At 40.3% G+C, this 23,624-nt stretch overlaps 1 protein-coding gene and 1 long non-coding RNA gene across 2 annotated transcripts in view; both read right to left on the bottom strand.

Moving 5' to 3' along the window:
- LOC149712142 (uncharacterized) overlaps positions 1-23,624 on the bottom strand; it is an 89,410-nt gene that overhangs the window by 31,391 nt on the left and 34,395 nt on the right. The window lies entirely within an intron of this gene.
- On the bottom strand, positions 1,149-19,701 carry LOC149712143 (uncharacterized). The gene is made up of 2 exons (XR_016377785.1): positions 19,517-19,701; positions 1,149-1,378 (listed from the first exon to the last, which is right to left on the bottom strand). It is a non-coding gene; the product is annotated as an uncharacterized LOC149712143 (long non-coding RNA).

Raw genomic sequence — 23,624 nt, 5'->3', positions numbered from 1 at the left:
GGTCTTTAGGCCAAGCTGATTCTTGCATCTTTAACCATTCGGATCCGCTAGGCCAACAATTCCCAGCAATCAGTTCTTTAACAGAGCTACCTCGTGAGGGAATGTCTGCCGGATTACATATCCCTGGACAATGTGACCATGATTTTTCATCCGTAAGTTCCTTAATCTCCGCTACTCGGTTTGACACGAACTGCTTCCACCCATCTAATGATCCCTGATCCAATGTAGCGCGATTTTACTATCCGTCCACAGTGTCTCTTAATGTTTTCTAACCCAAATTCATTTTTGATGTGATTAACTAAGCGTGCACCTAAGAGGCAGGCCATTAGTTCCAGCCTTGGAAGCGTGAGTACTAGTTTTGGTGAGTTTTGATCATCTCTTCCCGTTGGTCCTCGTTTTAATGGACCAACTCTTGCTTTAGAGGATACTAAAGACACAACCTTGCCCGTGATTGTTGTGAATCGCAAATAAATAACGCAGTCGTATGCAGCTTGACTGGCGTCGCAAAAGCAGTGCTAGGTCTTGTCTACGATTTCTTCGTTGAAGTCGCTGACGTAACATCGTCGCAATTCGAATTTTCTAAGCTGGGGCATTTCTTCGTACCATTTGGTGAATTCTATTCTGATTTCCTCGGGTAAAGGTTCATCCCATCCTGACTTCAAGGTCCATAGCTTTTGGAACATAAACTTCGCGTGTATGGTGTATGGTGATAAGAGTCCCATAGGATCAAAAATTTGGCTTACAGCACTCAGGACACGACGCTTCGTTTTCTCTAAGTTGATCAGAATTTTGCTCAATTTGGTGAGATTAAAATGAAGTACGTCTTTATCTGGATCCCATTCTATCCCCAGAGCCTTGGTTACGTTGGAGCTGACTTCTCCTTCAATAGTGACTGGTTTAGTTGCCTGGTCCGGGTCTTCACCCCATAGTGTTCTGAGTTCTCTTGAGTTAGAATTGAATTTTCTCATACACATCCCGGCTTCATCCATAACTATCCTTATGTTATTGGATAAGTCAAACGCTTCTCTGACATTGTCCCTTCCAGTGACTAAGTCATCCACGTATAGATCCCTTGAAAGCGTTCGGATTTCGGTTTTCAATGCGTCATACTTTTCTAAGTGAACCTTGATCGCCTGTGCCAGGAGATATAGACTGCAAGTTAAGCCAATGAATCCTCTCGCATTTGCAGTAGCTCTAGTTGTTCTTCTAAGTCCTCAGCGGTGGCGGTTCCTGTGGCTAGTATGTCAATCACATGACTGATTAACTTGGTTGTGGCTGTTCTAACACCTTTTCTAGTTCCTTTCGCGGCGGCTAATTTTTCCTCTTTGTTGTCTAGTTCATTCATGGTATCCTCGAACTGGTCGTCTTCGATAGGCATCTTATAATATAATAATAATAATCATAATCAAAGCTTTGTCTACGAAGGGATTTCCACACTAAGCCTGTGGCTTATTTACAGGTGGGTCCCTTTACAATGCATAGAGGGGTGGTGGCTAGCCCCTTTGCCACAGCTAACCTATAGCGCCCTATACTAACTATTTCCGTTAACCTCAGCAAGTTTTGATGGAATGGAGAAACCTTTTTAGACCGCGGAGGAAAACTCCTTTTAACAAGCGGGGAGGGAACTTGCAAACTCTACGCTTAAGGATTTCTTCCGAAATTCTCACCCGGTGCCACAGTCCGGGATCGAACCCGGGATCCTCTTACTGCGAGGCGAAAGCGCTAACCGCTACGAAACCCCTCCAATACTTTTTCTACTTGATTCACTTTATAGTATTACCAAAAGTAATATAAGAAACCTCCCTACGGGAGGAAAGTGTACAAAGGCGAACTTTTGCCGATACATCCTCGTACCGCGAATGTCCCCGCGCACTTATACTGTCGTAAACAAAGTTACAAATAATAGGGCCGCGACGCTTAGAGCGTAGGAATACATTCTGTGATCTCGCGATTGCGTCGGCTGCTTAAGTTAGTCAATCTCACAGACTCATTGTAATTTTAAACATTTCCAAAGAAGTAATTCATGCTGCATTTTTAGATTTTGATGATACTCAATCATTAACAATCTGGGAGTGACTAGATTGTAGGATTTTCATAGGTCTTTGCATAAAATTTGAATTAAACCCTTACCTTGCCAAGGTATATGCCTAACACTGTACATAGATAGATTTTAAAATGGTGTTATTATCAATCTGGAAATTTTATTCTTGTATTCATGATTTTCATCTTCTTGGCTTCACAAAAAAATAGATTTTCTTTTCGAAATAACCGTTTGTGAATATTGATTAGTAAAATCAGGAATCCTCTATTTCTTACGACAGACCGCTTAGCAGACTACAGAGCTCTTTTTCCACCTTCCCTTTCCAACGACCATATCAAAGGACTAAGATCTAACGTACCTTGTCCATGCGCAATAATGTCTGATTATGGTATTTGGCGGTTCGAGGATGTCTCGCGTGTTTTAACGTTACGACTATGGCGTCTTGTATACTTCCCTCCCGTAGGGAGGTTTCTTATATTACTTCTGGTATTACTAGCTTTTACCCGCTGCGTCGCTCGCGTGTAATTAGAACTTTCATCAAAATGATATAATGAATGGATAGATTTTACTGATGATTAAAGGGTATGAGAAGCTTCATTTGAAAAACCTCTGATTTATATAGCAAAAGATAGAATTAATTTCTGTGAATTCAAAAGTATCAAGCTTTTAATTCTCCGATTTCTGGTTATTTGGCAATATGCATTTGGAAAGGCTTCACATGAAATTATTTGAAATCCATTTTTTAAGAAAGGCTAAAACGTTTTCCTGTTTTTGACGTCACACACGCGAGATGGTGCCACTCTCTCCGCTATCAGACCCAGAGTTTAGACAGGGGAGAAGCATGGACAAAGCTCGAGACGCGTATACCTCGCGCGTATAGGATTCCCGCGCTTTTTTTCCACAACGTCATAGTGATGTCATAAAACAGACGAACAACCTCGACAAGACAAAATGATTTATAAATCGAAACTGAGATTTCGTGATTTTCCAATGGATTTTAAAAATAGAAACTTTGGTTCACTTATATTAAAAACTTGATATTTTGAAAGTAGAGACTTGAAAGTGTAATATAATATCACTTTCGTGCTAAAATATGATATGAAATTGTAAATTCCCATACCCTAAAATATTTTTGTAGCACCCTGGGAGCCAGTCAGCCCGTCGGGACATTTTTTCATTACTTTAATTCGGACATTATTCCATAAAGAACAGGTTTTTAAACTTCTGGCCGCCATTTAAAAAGATGGCAACAAATCGAACCCGAAAGACCATTCAGTCCGTCTATAGGTTAAAGGAAACCAGTGTACTAAATATTTGCGAAATCGGTTGAAACGCGCGGACTTTGTTGCATAGAGAAGATTTTTTACATTTCTGGGCGCCATTTATTAAGATGGCGGCAGATTGGAAAAATCATTCGTAGTACGCGCCTACCTCTTATGAGCAACGTAACGTTCCTGCTAATTTTCAGCCTTCTAGGGCAAGCGGTTTAGGCTGGGCGTTGATTATCAGTCTGTCTGTCAGTCAGTCAGGCAGTCAGGACTTTGATTAAATAGATATAGATTATTTAAGAAAAACCTCTTTCTTCGGAACGACAACGGTTAAAGTTTATATAGAACGAGTAATGAAGATTGCATCTGAAGTCGAAAAAAACTCGAGACACTATACCCATTTCACAGTGTGTAATTAAGACGTGTCCCCATTGAAATATAAATCCTGGAAACCTTAATAAGTTAATAAAGGACAAATAATGACATCGTTGAGTTGAAAAGTAGAGAAGTCGATTTAGGATAAATAACAAGTTGGGAAAACCAAAATTTTACCTCTCCGTGTCGAGAAGATTATATAACCTTAAGTATCCAATGAAAACGTCGACCTTTTTGCTCTCATCCTTTCCCGCGCTTTGTGCTTCCGCATTTCTTCCTTACTCTCAACATTATCTTCCTCCATTTTACATACAAAAATCAAATACTCACAAAAAGAAGCGGCAAAAACCTGCTGGCTCTTTACAACCACTTAATTCGACTTAATATCCAATTTCAAAACACAAATATTTACTGGTAGATAAATTGACAGCCTACAAGCAAAGAAAAATTCTCAAGAATGGCTCCCGTGAATTTAAAAGGTCTATTTTCAACTAGGTGGGCGTATCTGATTAGATTTAAAATCTATATTTTTGAAATTTTTGGTCTGACTGTTATCTACACCTAGATGGTTTTCAGTGAAACAAACAAGGAGCATAAACACAATAGTGGAAGCTTCAGTCTTATTTAAAACATGTAAAACAATTATCATATCTGCAAATAGCTTACACATGTCTTTTTTACCAATGCCTAACCTTTTGGATTTTTCTAAAGCAATCTTAACACCAAAAAATATTTTTTGATACAAATTAAATGTTTTATATTCTTATTAAAAATAAAACAAGAGGATAGAAAAGGTCTGTCCTCTCGTAATTTTTAAGCTTTTATCATGATTACTCTATACAACAGTAACAAGGAGTATAAACCCATTAGTGGAAGCAGTATTTTTTTCCCGAAACAATCTCGCTTATGTTTATCCTCTCTAGACTTCGCTAAAAACGTATTACTCCCACGTAAAATATTAATAGACAGGCAAGGATTCATAGCATTAAAGAAGGAGCGCAATATTATCCATATTTTCATTTCATATACAGAGAAAAGAAATTATTATGTTTCTGAGAGGAGCTTCCCATTTTTGTTGTTGTTTTGAAAAATATATCGCAATGCACGGGCCTTGATAGATATAGGAGGCAATGAATGAAATATATCACAATGCACGGGCTTTGATAGATATAGGAGGCAATGAAGGAAATATATCGCATGCACGGGCCTTGGTAGATATAGGAGGCAATGATAATCTCTCTCTTTGCACAAGAGGTTTATCTTTAATACTTAAATAAATATAATTATTTTTAATTATTTTAATCTTCAATAATTAACATTAATAATAGTTAAATCGTTTAAAATAAAGTTATACCTATTATTTTTTCAAACTTTGCTAATATTGACGTTTAAATTGAAGCGTACCCCTCTTACCCGATTCTTTTAAAATTTTGGTATATATATAGAAATCGATTCCCTTATAATAGTAAAGAACAAGTTGGGAAAACCAAAATATTACCTCTCCGAGTCAAGACGACTACTTACAAACTTATTTACCCAGATATGGAAATGTTTCTTAAGTTAAAATTTATGAAATATTAAAGCAGTATACAAAGCATAGCAAATATACTGTAAATCAGACGACATTTTACATCCAATAATGATATACTTGTACACATTAAAATCATCCGATGGGGGAGAAACGGGAAATGAAGAGATAAAACTTTGGAGGGATACTACCTTTACGTGTTTGTAAAGGCCCAATTTTCTACTCCTCAACTGTATGCCCTCTATGTTCAAAGCCATATTCACAACAGGGTTGCCATATAAACACTATCCTCTCGTTTCACCTCAACGATTTTCTTAGTTTCTCAACATGACTGTTAACGTTACATAACACCAAAGCTTATTTGTGGCTACACACACTGAAAGTAAATGCGTACCATGAAAAGCATGAAAACACGAAGCTATTATCCGATTACGATCAGACCTTTCACTGGTCTGGGCTGCGTTCAGCAGAGCTCACCAAAAAAGACAGCGGATTTTGGAAATGTTTACCGGTGAGCTCTGTCGTCATAGCTTTTCTCCGGTCATCGGCGTTTTATAAATGACGCTAGCGCAATAAAGCGTGCAAGGTACCAAGGCTTAACAAAAATTGTATGATAACATATTTATAGAGATAGATAACAACTTTTATAATTAAAATTAGAAACTAACATATCTCTTAAAATTCTCGCGTGATCAACTGGTTTCACGCCAATTAAATAGCTATAGTCCCATAGAGCTATTTGTATTGATTCATCCATGGTTTTTTCGCCAAGCTGAGAACTACACGTTTTACGTCACGCTATCCAAAAAGCCGACTATTTTCTTTGAAGACCGCGCTAGCTCAGCGCTAAGCACCGTGACGTCAAAATTCAAAAACAAAATCCCGTTATGTAGGACACTGCTAACAGCGCTGGGCTCTGCTGAACGTGGCCCAGATTTCCACCATGATTATATAATCTAAGCCTAATTATTTAATAGTGTATTTAACTTTCGGCTCACTCTGAACCGTTAATGTCTCTGCATTACAGAAACGAAAACGAAAACCAAACCCAAGCGTTTACTTTTTGGTTCACTAGGCCTATTAACAAATAACAGTTCATTTGACCAACATTGTAGCGTTGCGCTTGTATTCACTTTAGGAAGGATTATGCTATAAACAGATGTAGTATAGCTTAAGTAATATATAAACATCCATTTTAAATAATAATATTAAAAAAAATCTTTGGAATATCAAAATGAAATAGAGCTTTAAAGCTACAAAAGTACTAAATGCATCATAATTACGAAAAATATTTCCACATATTCATTTTATATCATGGAAAACGGGAATATTAAGGTTCTGAAGGATTTCTTTACACATGAAAACAAAAACGAACTTCTAACGCAGCGCACTAGTGTAACAACGGACGGACACATATAGACAAACACATAGACTACTGTTTTACCCTTTCCGTATTAATTTTGAGTTTAGAGACATGATTATCTTAAATATTAAAATAAATATAATTAATATTAAGTATTTTCTTCGATAGTTGTTCGCCTTATTGAGCGTTGCATCGTTTTGAAAAAGAATAATTAAACATTCTTGAGAGACTTGACTAATATTGGCGTTTGAAATGAAGCATACGCCGGTTGCGTCGCCTTACTCAAATAGGTAGTATATAAGGGTGTCGAATCGCAGCTATGGATAAGAACAGCGCAATTGCGTGAACCTTTGGTGGAAGCCCCACCTTAGGGAGGCCGGACGTTTCTCGTAACCCTGGCCGATCGCCGCGTATGTCTTAACCTTAACGATGATGATGGAGTAGAAGCCAGGTGTACAGACTGGTGTCCATGTGGAATGGACAAAAACAAAGACCAGAAGATGGTGGTGTTAGAAGCCAGGTGTACAGACTGGTGTCCATGTGGGATGGACAAAAACAAAGACCAGAAGATGGTGGTGTTAGAAGCCAGGTGTACAGACTGGTGTCTATGTGGGATGGACAAAGAGCAGATGACGGTGGTGATTAGAAGCCACTGTGTACAGACTGGTGTCCATGTGGGATGGACAAAGACCACAAGAGGGTGGGGATTAGAAGCCAGTGTGTACAGACTGGTGTCCATGTGGGATGGACAAAGAGCAGCAGACGATTGTGATTAGAAGCCAGTGTGTACAGACTGGTGTCCATGTGGGATGGACAAAGACCAGAGGCTGGTGATGTTAGACAGGCAATGGAGTAATAGCCTGTAAGTGTAATACAATTTTCGAAATTTCCGGAAATTGAGAACACGTTTGCTCCGATTTGCAAACTGCGAACGCGGTCACGTGGGTATAACAACAGACAGACACACACACACACACACACACACACACCCACACACACACACACACACACACAGACACGTCGAAATTAAAACCTCTCCGTGACATACGTCACTCGGAGAGGTAAAAAGCGCAGTTGCGAAAACCTTTGGTGGCCGATCCCACCTTAGGGAGGCTAGACGTTTCTCGTAACCCTAGCTGATCGCCGCGTATATCCTAAAACCAAACGATGATAATGGAGTAGAAGCCAATGATACAGATTGGTGTCTATGTGGAATAGACGGAAGAGCCAGAAGATGGGGGTGATTAGAAGCCAGTATGTACAGACTGGTGTCCAAGTGGAATGGACGAAGACCAGAAGATGGTGGTGATTAGAAGCCAGTATGTACAGACTGGTGTCAATGTGGAATAGACGGAAGACCAGTGGATGGTGGTGTTAGAAGCCAGTGTAAGTGCAGACTGGTGTCAATGTGGGATTGACAAAGAACAGAAGATGATGGTGTTGGAAGCCAGAAAAGTACCAGACTGGTGTTCATGTGGGATGGACGAAGACCAAACATAGTGGTGTGAGAACTCAAGTATAGAGTAGAAAAGGAGAGAAATCCAAATTTCTGTGAACTATCAATACGGTCCGGAAATTGGGAACACGTTTGCTCCGATACGCAAACTGCGAACGCGGTCACGTGGGTGTAACAACGGACAGACAGACACACACACACACAGACACGGCCGTTACAGAACCTCTTTTGGACTACGTCACACGGAGAGGTAAAAATTGAAGTTTCGGTTGTAACTCTCGGTTTGTTATTCACAATATAGGAAAACAACAACGAAAGCTATAGAGGGATACAGTTAGAGCTTATTTAAAGAACTGTTGAGATGCAAAGCATAGGCCTAAGCGATAACATTTCATATTTCTTAATAATATTACAGTTTCTTTTACTTGATTCATACTCCCTTCTTGCTTTTACGTTGTGCTGTCATGAAAAGAATTCTTACAAAACCATATTATTTTCTTTTTGCAATATTTTAAATGGAAATAAGGTAAATATTTTTCGGGATTACGATTCTTTTAGTATTTGTGTAGCTATAAATCTAGGTTTCATTTCGATATTACAAGAACATTTTTTGATATTAAGATTTCAAATGCGGTGTTTACGTTTTTATTTTATTTTACTATACTACATTTATAAATAGTTTAAACGTAGAGTTCAAGATTTGTTAAATGCAATGGGAAATAATTCATATTTTTTATCTTGCCATTGCTGTTATATCGGTTCAGTTCGGATTGCTTTTATAATTGAAGACACCTTAGGCCCAAACCAATAATGGTGCTGTTTCGTGTCCGCTTAGAGGAGGTCTAATGGTTCAGAGTGAGCCGAAAGGTATATACACATATAAATAAATAATATTAGGTCAAAGAATAGAATAATAGAAGATATATAGTTTAGGAGTAGAGATTTCAACCTTTATCAATGCGTAAGGCAGTATCTCTCCAAATATGTATTTTTCGTTTGCGGTTTTTTGCTCATTTCCTGATTGACTGCCTTTTAAGAAGTATAACTTTTAGTTTAATATGCCCTCTGCTTATTTACTGAATACTGATGCCCTTGTAAACTGGCAAGAACAGAAAAATGGCTCAGTCCAACTTCATGTCCGACCGCTCTACTACTTGTATGGGGATTGGTTGATGTCCAAATCTCTATACTCATTACCGACTATACTATACAAACAGATTAGAAGCCTAAGTTCAAAGGCCAATCGTAGGACTGTGCTTTAACTCAATTTGTTGCATTCAGACTTACACCCCAATATAGCTCTCGAAGTTGGGGACGCAAGCTGGATGGCGCGCTTACTTCCCCCCTTGCTTTGTTGTTCTCCGTTCTTTTCGCTTATGCGGCCGCCAGCTTGGGTCCTCAACAGTGCGTTGTATCACACCTCCTCGGTGGTGAGAGCTGGCTAACCACTGCGTTTTGTGGGCTGAGTTGATACGCGCCCTTCCCAAGCCAAGGTGTGCAGGTATCGTGCTGAGGGCTGTGTGGTACCGGGGAAGTTAATCTACGGTATCTCGAACGATCCCCTCGGGGTACCAGGCGAAACCCCGTTGTAGCTAGCCTTCCACCCGGGATGAGGACTACCGGGTGGTGACCCCTTATTTGCCTCATTACTCGTGGGACCTTTATGGAAACTACTACAAATACCAAAACCAAAAACAAACCTGGGCATGGAGCCGGCTCTACCGGTACCCAGCCTTCTCACAGGGAAGGAGGTAACTCCCAACCTGCTTTTGGGCGAGCTGCTGCCTCCGGCAGCACCCACCCTCAATCGGCGGAAAGCCAAAAATCGCTTCCTACTCCTCAACTGGGTTCTACCAAGTTGAGTGAGGCTAATAGGAGGCGAAAGGCCAACCGCCGGAGAAAACAAGCCCTCCAAGGTGGTCAGAACTCTGCACTGGGTGTAAGAGATACGGGCCGAGATGGAACTCCTGTACCTTCGGGTGCTGGGAATAACGTCTTGGGTACGGACTCTACGCCTGGTGCAAGAGAAGCTACCACCTTTTCTGGGAAGAGAGCTAGGACGGAGGACTCTGATCCCTCGCCTAGCTCACAAGCGGCGGCGCCAAAGAAGACTAAGTCTTACTGCGACGTCGCCAGCATTGTCAAGATGGCCATCGTTAAAGATGGCTATCCTACTAATGCGGTCACGGATGTGGACGTCGTTCCCATCCAGGCCGCTATACTCGACGCACTGGACGCTGAGCTCTCCTCGGGAAGCTCGTTGCCGCGTCCCCTAAATTTCCACATCATGGCTGGGGCCATGATCTATTCATGTGGAGATTCTGCGACCGGTGAATGGCTCGTGAAGGTGTTGCACCATAATGAGCGTGCCATAGGGGGAACACGGCTTTCAGTGATGAAAGTCTGTGAACTCCCGAGGCCGTTCAAGGTGTCCTTCCGTACCAAGGACCGTCGCACCACAGATCCGGCAGCTCTTCTACGGCGACTTAAGGCCAACAACGGAAGGTTTTTGACAGACTGTTGGCGGTGCCTGAAGTCGTTCGACGAGAAGAGCACCAGACGCTGGATATTCCTTATTGATGGCTCCTCCATGGAGGCCATCAAGGAGGCCGGTTTTGAGGGCCTCACTGGTGTCGATGTCGGGACTTTTAAAGTCCTGAACGCACCGCATGACCCTCTCCAGAAGGTCTCTGAGGCTTCTGATGAAGAAGGAGACACTGTAGCCAGCGTGAGTGGGGAGCTGGCAGCAAATATTGCTGAAATTAACTTGGAGCCATCCTTTCCAGATGGCTCGGACATAGACCTCGGGACAGAGTCTGACTTCTTGAAGGACTCTGATACCGAGAAGTCTTCCGCTCCTGACACTGGGATGGGGATAGAGGCCGGGGTTGCTGCTGGCGGTGGCAAAGGAGATACCGGTCCTGGATCGGGACTCCAAGCTGCTGCCAAGCGGTAGCTAGGGCCGTCTCTCTTTCTGTGGCATGAGCATTAAGGTGATCCAGATCAACCTGCATCACTGCAAAGCAGCCTCGGCAGTTCTGTGCCGGAGGTTTGCCTCAGAGGGCCTGGACGTGGCCCTCATTCAGGAACCTTGGATCCATAATGGTAAAATCCTTGGTTTAAAGAATGCAGGTAACATTTCTTATGATTTTACCTCACCCAACCCCAGGGCGTGTGTTCTGACAAGGAAGGGTCTTGACACCCTTCCGCTTCCGAACTACCTCACTAGGGATACTGTTGTGATTAGGGTATTGCCCTCCTCTTTTGGAGAGGCAACTGGCCTTATCATAGCGTCTGCTTATTTTGCCCATGATGCCACGGACTCCCCCCCCACCACAGGAGGTTGCCGCTCTTGTCGACCACTGTTAGCGGCAGGGGGACAGGCTCATTCTAGGCTGTGATGCCAATGCTCATCATGTCACGTGGGGCAGCAGCGACTGCAACAAACGTGGTGATGACCTGCTTGAATATCTGGTCGGTACGAACCTGCATATTCTCAATAGGCACAATGAACCGACCTTCGTTACCTCAAACAGAAAGGAGGTCATTGATGTCACCCTTGCCACAGACAATATCAGTCTGTCGGTATCTAACTGGCATGTGTCTGATGAACCATATCTCTCAGACCATAGGCACATCTGCTTCTCGGTCGCGGTCAAGTCAACCTCGGTTAAGACGGAACTGCGCAACCCCCGTCGGACCGATTGGTCCGGCTACAGGGAGGAACTCTGCCTCCTACTCAGAGGTAATGCTCCTAAGCTTAACTCGGTGCTGGAATTTGATTTGGCTGTTGATCTCATGCAACAAGCCATTATCAATTCCTACCACCATAACTGTCCAGCGAAGCCTGCCAGTCGGCCAAGGCTCGTTCCTTGGTGGAATACGGAACTTGGCAAGCTTCGCAAGCTCACTCGTAGGCTCTTTAACAGGGCCAAGAGGACTGGGGACTGGACTACTTATAGACAGACCCTCAACAAGTATAATAAAGCCATCCGGGAGGCCAAGAGGAACTCCTGGAGGGACTTCTGCGGTAGTATCTCCGATGCCCCCGCTTCTGCCAAGATCATGAGGATCCTGGCTCATGACAACACTCATCAGCTCAGTACCATTAAGGTGGCAGAAGGTGAGTTTACCAAGTCAGGGACTGATACCCTAAAGCATATGCTTAAGGTACACTTTCCGGACTCCAAGGTTTTTGTCCCCACATGCACCGAAGCTCTCCCCGTGCACTTTCGGAGAGCACACAGGGCGGACTGGGGCATTGCCAATAAGATAGTTACTTACCCCAGACTTAAATGGGCTGTTAATTCGTTTCAGCCCTATAAGTCCCCTGGCCCAGATGGCGTCTTTCCTGCCCTCATTCAGGAAGGTATAGACGCCATCGGCCCCTATTTGTGCAGGATATTTAGGGCCTGCATTGCTCTGGCGCACATTCCGGATATCTGGAAGCGCTCGAAGGTTATCTTTATTCCCAAACCTGGGAAGACGAGCTATCTTGAGGCCAAGGCATTTAGGCCCATCTGCCTTACCTCTTTCTTCCTAAAGATTTTAGAGAAACTGGTGGACAGGTATTTGCGAGATGGAGTTCTCTCCCATACTCCCCTGTCCACTGCTCAGTTTGCCTATCAGAAAGGCAAATCCACGGAGACGGCGCTCCATGGCATTATGAACTGCCTGGACAGGGCCATCGAGTTCAGGGAGATGTCTTTAGCCACCTTCCTCGACATCGAGGGGGCCTTTGATAGGGTCTCTAGTGAAGTTATTCTTCGCGCTGCGGAGCGGTTTGGTATTGACGACACTCTGTGTCGTTGGATACACTCCATGCTCACGAATCGCAGGGTGACGGCGTCTCTTCTCGGGGAATCCCTGGAGATCTCCACCGACCGTGGCTGTCCACAGGGAGGGGTTCTTTCCCCTCTTCTTTGGTGCCTGGTGGTGGATGAGCTGCTGGGTCGACTGGGGTGTCACTGCTTTGGCTATGCGGATGACATCGCTGTGATTGTTACAGGGAGGTTCCCTGCAACTATTGCTGCACTGATGAATACTGCCTTGCATGTTGTTGAGGAATGGTGTAGGGAAGTTAACCTCACCGTCAATCCCAACAAGACTGTCCTTATACCGTTTACCCGGAAGAGGACCGATGAACTCTTCAATGATATTTCCTTCTTTGGACAGGTTCTGACGAAGTCCACCGAGGTCAAATACCTTGGCGTGACCTTTGATGCCAGGCTTACTTGGAAATCCCATCTTGATCTTAGCATCAAGAAGGCCAAAATTTTATTCTGGCGTTTAAGAAGTTCAGTCAGCAAATCCTGGGGCTTAAGCCCCAGTGTCGTGAACTGGATTTATACTAGGATCATCAGGCTGGTAGTCTCCTATGGAGCTCTTGTCTGGTGGTCCAGGGTTCGCCTTAAAACAGCCCAAGATGAACTACGCAAGCTTCAAAGGCTGGCGTGCATCGGCATCACGGGGTCCATGAGGACTACCCCCACAGCCTCTCTGGAGATCCTTCTAAATATGCTTCCTCTCCACCTCTTTATTGAGCAGGAAGCTATTATGGGAGCCTGTATGCTCAACAACCACGGCTGGTGGAAGCCCAAGCACTGGGACTTCAGTCACACTAAGCTCTTCAGTGAGTACAGCAGACTCGAGCCATCACTTGCGATGGTCTCAGATAAGACTGTTGTATCATATCATTTTGACAAGCCCTTCAGCGTGCACTTTCCGAGTCGCACTGATTGAGAGACCACCCCAGTCCTTGGAACTGGGGGGGAGTCCGTCTGGTTCACGGACGGCTCAAAGACGGACTCTGGAGCTGGTGCCAGGGTCTACTGCTTGACCAAGAAGTTTGGTTTTCACGAGAGCCTCGGCAACTTTGCCAGTGTTTTCCAAGCGGAAATCATGGCCATTTGCTTATGCGCGGATTTCTGCATCAAGAAAAACTATCGCGGACGGACGATTCAGATTTATTCGGATAGTCAGGCCGCCCTCAAGGCACTGGATCAGTGCCTTGTTGACTCAAGACTAGTCCTCAGTTGTCTGGATTTGCTGGGTTCTCTGGCTGCCCGCAACAAGGTTCAATTGCTGTGGGTGCCAGGACACTGCGGATACCTGGGTAATGAGAGGGCTGATATGTATGCCAAAAGGGGGGCTGAGGCGAAGTTCTTCGGACCTGAGCCTGCGGTTCCCATCCCCCATGGCATAATTCGCCAGAAGATTCACTACCGGATGTCTGCACTTCAACTGCAGCTCTGGCTTGACATGGATGGACAGAGACAAGCCAAGGAATTTATCCTGGGTCCCTCCATTACTAGGGCAAAGGAACTGCTTGCCCTTACCAAAAGTAAAATTAGGCTGGTTACCAGTCTCCTTACTGGACACTGCCGGCTGAATAGACACCTGCACTTGTTAGGCATCGTCGATGACCCACTCTGTAGGTTCTGCCGGGAGGTAGAAGAAACCTCCTCCCATATCCTCTGTAGCTGCGATTACCTCGCGGCCATGAGGTTCGAGCATTTTGACATGCATACTATGGAACCTAACCAGTTCTCTACTGTCTCGGCCAATCGGATCCTCCGATTCATCGAGGCGACAGGACTCTTCGCAGTCTAGCCAGCTCGGGGTGCACAATGTACCTTTGGTATCGGTGCTCGACGCGGCGACGCGTCACCCCCTTCAACAATAACAATAACAATAACAATACACCCCAATATTCCTTTTGTACCTTCTCATTTGCATACAATAAAACCTGAAGTCCAAAACGTTTTTATTTACACCCTGAATTAAAGGTCTATAATTTTGTATTGTGATGTCATCCGTTTACAGTATTGGGGGTTGTCTACAAAGAAAGGTGTTGGTCTGATCTTTTCCACACTGTTTATTTGAGAAAGTGGTTTATTTGTATGATATATTTTTATTAGTTTGTTCTTTATGCACAGTCACAATTCATCACTAAATCTGACCAAACTTAATGATTGATGTAAGTAACACAAGAGGTAGGTTTTAGAAGTGGTTTAGTTGCGTTGTTCAAAGTTGGGTCCGCAAACCCGTAAAACTTAAGCCTGTAAAAATCATTCTATTTCAGAGCCGTAGCATTTTGACTTTATGTCAGATCTCTAGATAAGCGTAGTTCAATTGAATTTGATAGTTGTCAAAAAATGGCTTCAAAAAAACATCATCATGTAGATAATTCATAGGGATGGGCCCAAAGACTATTTAAGGTTTAACTACAGGTCTGCTATGACGGTCGGAATAATGGCGGGTTGGATCAATTTTGATTTTTACCCTCAAATTAAGTCCGTCATCTCAGAATTTTTATAGTTTTCTTAGCTAGCTATTGAAGCTCAGCAAATAGCAACGGCTTCCGTGAAAACTACTCTCGGACTTAAGAAAACTAACATGTAAAACGAAATACGTCATGTAAAGCCACAATAAAAACGATCGTAATAAAATTTTGAAATTGAGAAAGAAATTGTGCTGTTTCCTCCGTCATTCCTTTTTGACCACTATTATATTAATAATATTGTATATAATCCTATAATTTTATGAATCCGGTCCTATAAAAATGTAAGAGTTGGTGCCCTGACTTACGGGCAACAATGACTCAAAAAAAGACTAAATAATTTAGCAATTATCTAAATATATCCATAGAGGATTGATAAGATTGATAATAAATTATTGTGCTGAACATTTTCCAAAACTAACACCTATCGGACATCGGTTTTTGGAAAATCATATTAATTCACCATTTCACTGTAATTAAAGTACAATATTTCAAGCTTGTTCAATGTATTTTTCGACATTTTTCTTACCTTCGGGTAGGGGGTGCCCAAATCCATATTTAGACTGTACCCTCAAAATTCGAAACGTTCCTACGCGCCTGAGTTCAACACTTGAGAATATATTGATTTATCCCCTGAAGTAGATTATCTACTCCCGTATATGGTTTGAACAGAGGCGTTAGCATGAATTTCATCTAAGTAATTGTTGGAGGTATTTTAGATTACACTGAGGTGATTTACTTCACTTGTACATTTTAAAGTTAATTAAACGGGAGCGATTGTCACGGAAAGCCTAAACAAAATTCATAACGGCGCACTATGATTTTAAGCAGACGCTCACACGAAATAACTCTTATGTTTGTTTCCCCAATTCCTCCGTACATTTAGTAACACTGGCGAATCACATTGAACGTCATATTTACGTGGCAGTGGGCCATTATCGAATTCTTTTCTCTTGGAAGTTGTACCGGGCAGTCCGGGCTTACCGCGTCGCGAAGGATGATATTTGAGGAGGGGGGAGGGTAAGAGAAAATAAAGGCGATAGCTTCCGTTTCAAATCCAAACTATTTCTCCATCAAAAACCTAACCGAGATGTAATTCGTCTATTGATATGATAAGCAGCAAGTATATAAAGAACCAGAGATAATGCGTATACACTCTAAAAAATAATGGTGTATTTAAACACCATATATGCTGTTTTTCTCGATGGCAAAAATGACACCATTTTATGATCAATTCACGCCATTTACAAATATAGTGCTTTTTATCTTTTTCAGGCAATCTGTTGGATTTCTAATATTACTACTTATTTTACGCCAAGTATGTCACATTCCTAAAGCAAATGAATTGAAATCGGTGTTAAATATTTATTTTTTCTATATTTAGCACCACGTTTCTGGTGTAATACAAACCCGTTAATGCACCATTTCAATTCCCTATTTATAGTCCCTGTTTACCCCATTTCAACCCCTAATTACCTCCCATTCAAACCCCTATTCCTTTCATTTCAAGAACTCGTTTAAACCATTTCAAGCCCCTATTCATCTCATTTCAAGAACCCGTTTAAACCATTTCAAGCCCCTATTTACATAATTTTAGGAGCTTATTTACCCTATTTTAAGACCCTATTTTCTCCATTTCAAGTTGATTTTACTACGGTAATTAACCTCTTGTCTCCCTCTCCCTCCCATAGACCGAATTCCCATTCAGATGAAATTGTTTTGCATTTGGTCTAATGGGAGATTCATCTTGGCTTAAATGTTTCCGGTGGATATATAGATTTGCGAGAAAGCAAAGATTCTATCAATGCCCTCATAAATCTGATTAACTTAAAACATGAGTTAATAATATGTTAGCTCCCTAGGGACTCAACTCATGCTTATAACAATTGAGGTGTTAGGTGAAATGAGCACTAAACCCGTGTATTTTTGTAAAATATTATGAAACATTTATAATTTAGAAGAAATGTACCTTTATATAGCGATTCGCTAATTTTTATTTTATTAAACATCATCAAGGCAGATGTTTATTGGTCAAGAACCTTAATAAATATAGCGTTTATTGTTCAATGACCTTGAAAATAAGGTATTTTTTGAAAGGACCGCGTTAATTATGGGTAAAAAGGGACTTGAAAAATGGTAAATAGGGACTTGAAATTAGGAACTTTAAATGGTGGTAAATAGGGGTTTTAGAGGTTTGAAATGGAGTAAATATAGACTTGAAATTCGGTATATAAGGGTTTTCAATGGTGTAAATAGGGACTTGAAATGGTGTATAAATGTTTTTGTTTTACAAGACCAAAGTTTTGCTAATTATAGAAAAATTAAATATTTAACACCTATTTCACTTCATTTGGTTTAGTAATGTGATATACTTGGCGCAATTTTGCCTATCTTTAACACGATTAAACTAAGTAGCAATATCAGAAATTCGGCAGATTGCCTTATAAATGTGTTAAAAAGCAATATAAATGTTCCATAAATGCCTAAATTATTTCCTTAATATTTGCAATAATATTTGTAAATGGCGTGAATTGACTATTTATATTTCATTTGACAAAAGGTTCCTTCTTCTTTACACCTTTTATGCTAATGACATTTAAAAATGCACCTTCATTTTCAAATTAGTTTAACACCTTTTTCTGTGGTATTCATTTCATTTAGGTATCATTTGCGCACCTTTTAACGAATGGAGTTTTTTGAGCAAACAAATAGTTTTTAAAAGAATAGCTCCATTTTCATATTGTTTTAACCCCATTTAATTGTATAATCGATTTTCCATTTTTCCGCAGATAATTACAATTTCCACGCATGCAGACAAAACGTAAGTCTAGGATGGTCATTCACTTAACACGCTATGAAAGTTCTTTGCATAGGGTTGTTGGAGTAAAAGCATAAAGTACAATTCTCAAATGTGTTCTCAATATGTTCTTAATAAGAAATCCCATAAACAAAGTTCGAATTTTAATATTAAGGTTGAGAAAAAAATTGTGCCCCTTTCTTACCGCTCCCAATGACGTGACGGTGTTGCAAGAAAATAGAAATTGTAGAAGTGAAGTAAAATATTTTGCAAAACGGGCTAATTTGTATCAATTTTCTCAATTTCTCTTTCCTGATCTCGCATATGCATATATATATATATTCGAAATATAGCGGCCTTTTCCATACTAACATGAACAAGTGCGCTAATCTTTTCCGAACGTTTGAGGCCCCAAAAGACATTCCCCAAATTTGGTGGCCGGCTGAGATATAAAACTACGTTAAACTAGCCACTAAAATGCCGATATAATTTTTTGGAAGATTTTCAATTACAATTTGCTGTTAATTAATAGTAATTAAGTTGCGGCAAAAATACTAAAATCATCGACCGTAATGAATTGGTCCACGGTACGCAAGAATTTATAACATCTCAAAGTATGGGCCAAGTACGAGAAAGAGTGTAAACAATTAGCATGAGCAATTGCTTACTATATCTGTAAATCCCTTTATTAGTTATTGACTATCTTCAATACATTAATGTCAAAGACGGACGATTTGCCTGTTCTGGCAGCACCGGGTCAAGGCTAATCGGTCATTTTAGATATCATATCATAAAAAATAAATAAATAAAACACGCATTCTATGATTATTTAGTTGTAAGTGCACGATTGATCTCTTCATTTAGTCTAGGTTATTACTCCACGTCCGTGACGTCTCTAAAACTATTTGTGACTTGTCATTAACTGAGTTGCCGTTATATATTATCTTTAATTTTGTTCATTAAATGCTTTATAAGAAGGCTTGTTCCGTTATAAACTATACAAAAAGTTGAATAATTATTTGGGAAGGACGGTTGCGTTTTGTTTATGTTCTGATTTATTGAAGGCGACCGTGAGTTTAGAGTTTGTATGAAAATATTGACTTAAGTAATACGCGCTTAGTGACCAGTACCATACGGTAGAAAGGCAATCTAACAAAAACCAGTTATTTATGTTGGAAAATCAGCCTTAAGGGTCCGATTAAAAAAATCTAAGGGTGTCTTTAATTACACTCGTAAAAATTCTGTTAAATATTAGTGTCTTTCAGAAATTAAATAATATAGCATTAAGCCTTATACCGCGCCAACAACTTCACCATTATATGGTTAAGTTCAAAACCGAAAGAGTAAAGTAAACTTTTATACAACATATATTTATCAAACTTGCTGGAAAAACTTAGCAATCTTACCTTTATTGTCAGAGCCAGTAACCTTTGAAACTCTCTAGATTCGATCTCAAAAACTAAATCAGAGTCGCTCACTTCCTACGAGTTTCACCATACGGACGTGTGTAGTATTCTCTCGGAAAAAAGGGAAATAAGAAAGCTTTGGCTTTTTGAAGTGTGGCTCACGGAGGCTACGCGTGCTCAGCGCCCAGGCCTTCCCGGCACATGCGCGTAAAAGCTACTTCGAGCGGTCGCGTGGAAATTGCCTCTTATTATTATAACAGTCACCAAGGAGCATCGCATTGGATCTCCACATCTCTAGTACTCGCAGGAGAGTTAACTCTAGGGTTTACCCGCTATACCTAGCGAAAGCAATCACGATTGGCTGAGTCGTTTGCCTTCCCAGTTAAAATATAAATATAATAGAGATCAAACCTAGAACATATGCCTGAGGAAAATGAATGACATGACGAAGTAGGTCTGGTTCTTTCAAGGCCCAATTAGGAACTTCATGAATAGCGCGTGCTTGAAAGAGATCGTAGAACACTGAATATTTCTCTTTTAATTGTTTTTAAAGAGTATAATAAACATTAATAAAAATTAGAAGTAAAACTCATTAAGCCGTTTACTTTAGTTTGCAGTTGTTATGAAAGCGTGACTAGTGCACCCGATTCATTTTCTACGAAAGCCTTAGTCTGAGCTCGTGTACATTGGTTTTTATTCAGAATTCACAATCAAAAACTAAGGTTAACTCTCCCGTGGCCAATGGATATAATACTCCTTGCAGTGGCTGCCTAACTGCAAAACTCCTTGATCCGATATTGCCCTGCTGGATCCCTTTGTAACATTCTGAAGGCAAGAATTGGATTTCACCCTCCACATTTATGTCAGTTTAGTATGGCCTTTCTTTGGAATTTCCTGAAAGAGAATATCAGTGCCAGCTGTAGCACTAATTTAATTAAGGTGTAACTCTCTAGAACTCTTTCTTCCTTCAGGAATATGTTACGAACGATATGAATTGAATGGAAATGAAATTTGTATATGCAGTATTTTGAGAGTTCTGAATTTAGATGGAATAAAGTGACTGTAAAATTGTAGCACAATCATACGTAAACATGACAATTTTTTAATTTCTATTCACAAGGTGTGAAATTACAGACTTTTTGGCATGGTTTTATGGTTTTTCATAAATGTTTCCAAAAGATTCAGGAAAAATATATATCTCATAAGACTTTTTTAGGACATGGAAATAGGACTTAAAAATCTTCAACTTTCACAAAGTATTTATGTTATTTGGAGCGTAGAATCAAAGCGTAAACATATTTTTGGATCGGATCTACATATTTTATACGAACTTCAGAAACTTGGTTTTTGAATGGATGTTTGATCTTCGTGTATAGTCGCTATACGTTACCGAATTGACCTTTTGATATCACCAGTATTTGGGATAATTTGAGTGGTTTTTAGGTTAAGAACTTTAGTATCTCTGGGTTGGGTTCGCGAGTCCCTAGCCATTAAGCCTTTCAAGAACGTTCTATTCTTTATGATTAAACTTTAAAATTGGCATAAGGGCTAACAGCGTAGCTTCGCTAGCAAGTGCCATTTTCTAAACCTAATAAAGTTTAAAATAATATTTAGTAGAATACTTAAAAACATTTTTTTTTGTGAAAAACCTCTGGAAAAATAAAATATTTCTTTCAAGATAATTACAAGATTTTGTTATTATCTTATTATTATCATTTTTTTCCGAGTGTGGTAGTCTCTTAAAACTGAATTTATGCACAAACCATGCAAAATCAAACCAAAGTCGAGTTATAGTCCTATGAATGGCATAGGGTGAAACGGAATTTAATTTATTAAGTTTAGTTTCCACTTAAGCAAAAACATTGCGTTCGTACCTCTACAGTAAAAATATTTATGCAATAGCCTCTGTGCTCAATTAACGTGACCGAACCTGCTTTCGGTCGGACACAATTGATGTTCTTTTTTTTACGCAGAGGCCACCGTAAATTTTGCAATAACCAATCAAAATCTGTTTCGTTTGTAATCGAGAAAAGTTTTCCATCCCCCCATTTTTAATTTCGTTTCTATGCCTGGTAAGTCGCCATTGCCACATTTGCATGTTGTGAATTTTTGACTGACTGAATTTGATCGCGAGTCACCATTTCCGTGTGTGCATGATGTCTTACTCTTTTGATCCTGAATCAGGCAACATCACTAACTGGATTTGATCGCGCTGCCTACCGCTGGTAGTAATTTCATTGCCACCAAATGAAAATCTAAGGCCAAGGCCTATGTTCTTTGGCTCGGAGTCTATAATTCAAATTCGTCAATCGTGACTACCGATTTTTCAGGTCGAAATTCGGTCGTATATATAATCTTGCCGTGGAAGGCCTGCGTAAAAGTCGATTTTAAGACTCGGCTTTCGGTCGTTATGTTCGCTCAAGTGGGAACCTAGCTTTAGAGATGGAGATGTCATGCAACTGCGGCAAAATCCGTTTCGTCAACAAAAAAAAAATCTTTTCACCGTGAAAAATAAACATGGAGGTCGAAGGTTTTTGGCCTTTTTCGTAAGCGTAAGTGAACGTATAGCGACATAAGTCATAGATGTTGTTAAAAAAGCGATTCGAGCGAAGCGAAATTTGTGTTCGGTAAGTTAAAAAATCCAGAGTTAAATAAACCGAAAGTAGGAAAATGTCCCTAGCCCCCACACAAGAGCTGGAATGATAAATGGTTCTCTTAATTATCTTACATTATAGCAACAGGAGTAAAAATGAGTTTCTCCCCTGTGAAATGAGGCGGCGAGATTAGACTTTCTTATAATATTTAGCTAATTCAATTTTAGTGAACACCTCGAGTGAACACAAAATGCATTCAGTGTTTCCACTGTTTCGTATTCAATTATGGGATCTTTAGACATTTTTAATTTAACTGTACCATCTACGAATATATCTTATCTGTTTTAATCCGAAGGATGACATATGTACCAAAATTTTCATTTTAAACAACTACAAATGTTTCGGCCCTATACATTTAAAATTGTTAAATTTCATGATACATTTAAGATATATTTATGTTTCGTTTACACCTCTTAATTTCAAATTCCTACAAAACTGTTAAACTTAAAAATAATCGAAACTTCCTTTCATAACTTCGTATAGTAACATTTATATAAATGTCTTTTAATATGTTTTTTGCCATTAATTCTGGGGCTTAGGTTTTCATAATCCTGCCTTTCCCAGAACAAAAGTAAATAATACCTGTTAAATAATGAGAGTTGAGACTGTGAAATCATAAAGTAACGATGAATGGAGTTTTGAAATAGAAACAACTGCAAAGTGACATCTCTTATTCAAGCGATGTTTTTGAATTTAAGTAAGCTTATCTTAAATTGTTTGAGACACTTCATAACATACTTAAAAAAGGTTGTCCCTCCAGCTTCTGTTCTCAAAATCGTAGACAGGACGAAAATAACTACAACCTAACAGTTGCATGCTATATACCCTTGTGTACCATTCGGCTCACTCTGGTTTAATCTTCGAACCTTTTAGATAAGCTAACCAAACCTATCGAGCGTAAGCTGTAATAATTTATTTCTGTAGAATGAGTCGTTTGCATTATAATAACAAACGCATATTTGAACGTACACTGTTAAATTCTCAGCGGTGGCCTGTAATTAAACCGTTTTTAATCGATTATTTTTTTATTTTGCTTTAGAGAATCTAAACCATGGCGTTGGAAATGTTTCAACAAATAATGAGCTTCTGAATGTAACGAGAATCTCATAAGGAGGGTATGTCATAGTGAACTCCCCCTGGTTTCATTATAAAGCCCTCGCAAGCGAGGTTTCCCTATACCCTTTCGTAAATTAACCGGGTATGGAGGATTAGGCTTTTATCCTGGTCCCTAACGAGAGTGACAGCTTTAATAACCAAGTTGGAACTTTTCCATTACAATAGCAGCTCACTATTTCCTCGCCCTTCGTTTGAGCAGAAGGTGACCTACATTATAGCATTGGAAAAGGATACGCAATGAAATTGATTCTAGATAAGAGCTCCTAAACCGTCAAACTCGAGGGGCTAGTCACTTGAATAATCAGGTGTACAAAACCGTGAAAATCGATTACTTGATT

The sequence above is a fragment of the Phalangium opilio genome, unplaced genomic scaffold, assembly GCF_054372755.1.
Source record: "Phalangium opilio isolate 3A_F unplaced genomic scaffold, DU_Popi_V2 ptg000011l_1, whole genome shotgun sequence".
Taxonomy (NCBI): domain Eukaryota; kingdom Metazoa; phylum Arthropoda; class Arachnida; order Opiliones; family Phalangiidae; genus Phalangium; species Phalangium opilio.
The sequence above is the reverse complement of the archived record's forward strand: the minus strand, read 5'-3'. Positions and strand labels throughout refer to the sequence as shown.